Source organism: Ptychodera flava, chromosome 22 (genome assembly GCF_041260155.1).
Source record: "Ptychodera flava strain L36383 chromosome 22, AS_Pfla_20210202, whole genome shotgun sequence".
Taxonomy (NCBI): Eukaryota; Metazoa; Hemichordata; class Enteropneusta; family Ptychoderidae; genus Ptychodera; species Ptychodera flava.
The window spans coordinates 35,132,429-35,138,428 of record NC_091949.1 but is presented as its reverse complement, the minus strand read 5'-3'; positions in this window follow the sequence as shown (position 1 = coordinate 35,138,428).

Sequence of the window (6,000 nt, the reverse complement as noted above, 5' to 3'; positions counted from 1 at the left end):
GCTAAAACCAAGAGACTCCTGAATTGACTCTCTAACAGCAAAGAGCAGAAAATGAATTCCTTCATCCCACTGCTTCTCAGTGTCAAAACAGTAGGTCCTAATCATGTTTTTCAAAGTTTGATGAAATCGCTCAAGAGCACCCTGACTTTCTGGATGATAGGCGGAGGACCTATACTGTTTAATGCCTAGCTGATCCATTACTTGTTGAAAAATACCAGACATAAAGTTGGAGCCTTGATCGGACTGGACACATTTAGGGAGGCCAAATAAAGTGAAAAATTTGACTAAAGCTCTCACTATAGTCTTTGTCTTTATGTTTCTCAGTGGTATGGCTTCTGGGAACCGGGTTGATGTACACATAATTGTCAACATATACTCATTTCCTGATCTTGTTTTGGTAGGGGCCCAACACAGTCTATTAGTATCCTACTAAATGGTTCTTGAAATGCAGGAATTGGTTGTAAAGGGGCCTTTGGAATGGTCTGATTTGGCTTTCCTACCATTTGACATGTGTGACAAGTTTTACAGAAATGTGCTACATCCTGCCTGAGATTAGGCCAATAAAAGTGACTGAGAATTTTGTGATAAGTTTTCCTGACCCCTAAGTGACCAGCCCAGGGGGTTTCATGGGCCAGGCGCAATATTTCACCATGATAGGGCTTTGGAACCACAATTTGATGTTTTATAGCCCAATCGTCATCAACCAAAACGTCTGGAGGTCTCCATTTACGCATGAGAATACCAGATTTTGTATAATAGGAAACAGAGCTATCTGAAGTTTTACCTTCATCATCTACCCTGTCAAACAAAGACAAAATATCTGGGTCTTTGTGTTGTTCTGCAATGAGATTTGATCTAGAAAATGTCTGACTTTGGTCAGCAGAAGTTTACTGGAAGTTTCAAATCCACGAGGGATAACGGAATGATCCGTGTCAAACACCTGACTGAGAAAGGTGTCATTTAAGTCAACATCTGTGACATTATTTTTGAGAGTATTTTGATTCTCGGAAGTTTTCTTTGACATGGCTCGAGTAATGGCACATGAAGGAAATAATCGGGTATCTCTTGTTCAATTGGCTCTGGATCCTGATCTAAAGTAGGATTATCAGTCACAAGTGGATTAGTAATGACCTTGTCCCCAGCAAGGTCGTTTCCAAGAAGAAGGTGAATCCCTTCAAAAGGCAAAAAAAGCCTAATACCTAAAGCCACAGGTCCAGAAACAAAGTCCGAAGACAAATAGACATTATGGAGAGGAACAGGAATGTAGTCATTACAATCTACCCCCTTAATAAGAACTTTAGAACCTGAAAATGACTTTTCAGAAAACGGCAGGGTATCTGCCAACAAAAGAGACTGGGAAGCCCCGGTATCTCTTAAAATTTTGACAGGGGTAGCGGAAGAGAAATCACTAGAAAGTGATATAAAACCATTATGAATAAATGGCTCGAAAATACCCATAATGCTATCTTGAGAAGAATTGACCTTGACCTCATTAATTGGGGATGAGAGGGGTTTAACCTCAGAAAATGTGTTGCACACATTATTAGACTCTAATTGAGTTGATGAAGAAATAAAGCCGGTTGGCTTAGATCCACTTTGACCACTTTGACCTTCACGTTTTCTTTTCAATTTGAAACACTCTGACATTAAATGGCCGTCTTTCTTACAATAATTACAAGAAAGTGTACCAAACTGTTTGTCAGAAGGAGATTGAGACTTGGGATCTGATGATGTGGGAGTGTTACTTGAATTTTGTGAACTGTTGTCATTTGATTTCCTACTCTCCTTTGAAAAATTCTTGGATGAAAAAAGGAGGAGTTAAATTTACCTGTATTGTTTCTGTAGGAAAAGGACTGGGATGGTTTGCTGAGAAATGAAGATTTGTGGGTCAATGAATAATCATCGGCCAAACGTGCAGCAACCTCCAATGTATCTGCCTTTTGTTCATTGATAAACGTCTTGATGTCACTCCGGATGCACCTTTTAAATTCCTCAATCAAAACGAGCTGTCGTAATTTGTCATAATTCTGACTGACCTTTTCGGAAGAGCACCAACGGTCAAACAGTTGTTCTTTTGTTCGAGCAAATTCAACATAAGTTTGATCCTTCACCTTCTCACAATCCCTAAATTTCTGACGGTAAGCTTCAGGCACCAACTCATAGCCCTTGAGAATTAATTCCTTCACAGAATCATAATCTGAAGCCTGCTCTACTGACAACTGAATGTAAATTTCTCTGGCTTTACCCACCAAAGCACTCTGCAAAGCATAGACCAGGACTCCTTAGGCCAATTCAGACTCTGAGCAATTTTCTCAAAATGAAGGAAATATTTATCAACATCCTTTTCTTGGAAAGGGGGGACTAACTGAAATGCTTAGTGATGTCAAAACCGTGTGGAGGGAAGGATTTTCCTGACTGTCCAAGCTCTAAACGTTTCATTTCTAATCTTTCCTGCCTATCTTTCTCTCTCTGTCTTTCTTCCATTTCTAACTGCATTTGTATTTTTTCTTTTTCTATTTGTAATTCTAGTTTCTTGATCTCCAAATTTGTCTGCATTTCTAATTCTAATTTTCTTAGTTCAAAGGTAGACTCGGGCTCATAATCTTTCAGGGTGGATTCCTCAAATTGGCCTAAATCAACTAGATGTTTGGCAATACGGTACTGTATTTCCCTCTTGCGCATAGATCTTTTGACTTCTACTTTAAGGAAATTGGCCAGTGTTATGAGGTCGTCTTTTCTGAGGGAATCAAATGTGTCCTGATCAAGGTCATCCATTTCCTCTGGTTTAAATTCCGCCATGATTAAATTTCGCTGAGTTCACAGTATACAGTAGTTTTAAAAAGGCTGGCAAAATGTTGTCAAACGGCTCAAAATGTTCGTATCCGGACAAGCCCCCAATTGTTACGTGCAGAGAAAACGAACAAAAGGGTGAACTCAGCAGTTAACGTTTAAACAAAATTTATTACGAAAATAAAACTAATTGCTAAGTCAGGGATAGAGTACAAGCTTTAAAAGTGTACAGACTACTTATCTCAGCTGGGACGGCAAAGCTCCAGTCTCAGAGTTGTAACAGTCAGTTGGATGAATGAACAGTCCTTTGGCTTGCAGGCTTGAAGTTGCACAAAGTCCACAGTATAAATCCAGCGTTGGCAGAGAAGGTCTTGAAAAGTCTTGAGAATGACTACTGCTGGAGTTTAGTAACACACAAGAGACACGATCCCATAAGTCTGACTGGAAGCTGTGCACGTCCCTTTTATGAAGGCATATAAGAACAATCTAGAACTTTTATGACATTCTAATTACTGTTCTAAAATTATCTCTCTTACACAACTAATCAACTTTCCAGAACATTCCAAACATGACTAATTGAATTCAAGGTTGTGAGGTCATTAAGGGCAGTGACCTTGAGAATGTTCTAGACTAATTGAACTCAGGTCATGATGAGTGTGGGGTAAATGACCTACATGACTAAACAAAAATTCATATAACGGTTCCATCAGAGCGGAAATGAGAGTCAACGATACACATGTTATGCACAGACGCCTGTTGAAAGTGAGGTTCATATAGCAGTAAGGCGAAATTTAAGTCAGTTAAAAGTCGCCTTAAAGAGACCCAACATTGTCATCTTTGCTCGTCATCGTGTGTATCCTTTATAAAAGAACTTCAATGTGTTTTCTCCTGTATGTGATGTGTAAGGGACATATAGGAAAATGACAGATCATTTGGCGTGTTTTCCCCAAACATTATACATCTAAGGTAGGCAGAAAAACAATAGTAAATCCATCAGACTTAAAAAGGAAGTGCACAGTAACCGATTTCTAATCTCACTTTAAAGCATCATAAACAGTCATTTATGACGGCTACAATTTATCGATAAACTGAAAAAGGATAGTGCGGAGAATTTATCACTGCAACATGCAGAAGCAAATAACAAAAAGTATACCCGGAATCAGTGTGTGACATTAGTTACGACGAATCGCTAGCGATTTTCCTTATCCCACTAAAAGGGATTCAAATTTTTGAGTAGGAAAAACAGACAATTAGATGAATAAGTGGTCATGGTAATCCCTGACATCTCCATCCACGAGGTCGAGATGTCCGCGCGCTGATGGCTGCTGTAAAGAATGGCTGTGGTATGATAAAACTAGCTACTTGCTGCTGCTCAACGCGGACTCGTTTCAGATAAACTTCACTAACTTGGAGAAAATCCAAGATTTGGCCACTTCATCACGCCGAACCTCGGTGTTCGGAGTTCGAATTGTATAATCATGCAGACAAGTGTTGTTATGAAAAAAACACGTATTTCTGCTATAAAGAATATATTTCATACACGGTCTGGTGTTATCTGATTAAGGACCGTCTTTTCCACCAACCCCTCATACTGGTGTTATTTGCAATTGATACTGGATACATGTAGTTCTTTCCCACCAATCCAAATGCTACCAACACACCATTTCTACACACTTTGTACAATGATGTTTCTGACGGCTGAAAAAAGCACAAGTATAGTGCTACAAAAAGCTGCGGAAAATAATTTGTAATTATCGATATTTCTGACCGTCTAAGCGAAATAAAAATGATCGCAGCCTCATCTGCAAAACACTGCATCGACACTTTCCCTCACTGCCACCAATAATAAATGATAAAAATGGATAACTATTCAGAGACTGAAGTGATGGAAGATGAGTGTAATTGTGTCTTCATTTGTGATCCATCGAATCATTAAAGCGATGCAAAGCTTTTAGCGGTCACGGTTGAATTTTGGTTTGCTACGCATCAACATTTGTCAAGGTGGTCACTCGGGCGAAACGTGGTATCGAACGCAATCTCCTTCTTTGCGTCCGAAATGTTAAGGGAACCGTCATTATTTATGGCCTGGGGGTCGGGGGAATATGAGGGGGTCACTCAAAAAATCGAAAGCTACGAGGGAGGTTGCTCAAAAGTGGAGAACAAGAAGAGGGGGGCTACTCAATTTTGTTGATATGTACTACTGAAGCATTTAGTGAAGTTATGAATTAATACAACAATAATAGTAAAGAACAGCAATATGTATGCTTGAGATATGTATGTTCATACCCAGTATATGTACTCACACACACACACATATATTATATATATATATATATATATATATATATATATATATATATATATATATATATATATATATATATATATATATATGTGTGTGTGTGTGTGTGTGTATATATATATATATATATATATATATATATATATATATATATATATATATATATATATATCATAATACAGGTGGTTTCAAGTAGAAACTAAAATCTCATTACACTATGTGTTTCGCGTTATTGTGATTTTCAGACGAGAATGATCAGCTATTCGACGTGTCAAGCCTTATGTTAGAGGTTAGTACTGAGTACATTTTTCAGTATTTCCTTACTAAAGATTGATATACTTGCCTGATCATTCATCAGAAACTCTGCTTTCTACATTCTACATTGTATAGGTTACCGATAGGGAAAAATGTGTAAAACAAGCTTATTCTGATTCTATAAAGTTTAAAACCAGTGGAATGCCTTGACAACAAACCCATCTTTTATTGCAGAAAAATAATAATAAATAATAAATGTGAATAAATGTATGTCTGTCGCTATTTTTTCGTTTTCAAAAAATGTAAACTTCATTGGAATCAGTGAACTGGAATATAAGTATTGGAATACTGTCATAGATTTCTGTTCCTTTGAGTTTTTTATACGAAAAAAATCTGAAAAAAATAATCCCCAAGTGCCACCCCTCCCCCTCCTGACCTCCCCCCGCGATCGCTTGTGGTGCTTTCGCATCACATCTTCGCCCTCTTGTAAAAAAATCCTACGGAGAACACTCCATGTCACCAGAGCACTGGATACAGACCTGTACATCAGCCCCTGTCACAGCAATGGAACCTCTTTCTGACACAGACCTGTGCCACAGGGTTTAATCAGGGTCTGTACAGGGCCTGTCGCAGCAGCAATCCATTTTACTGTA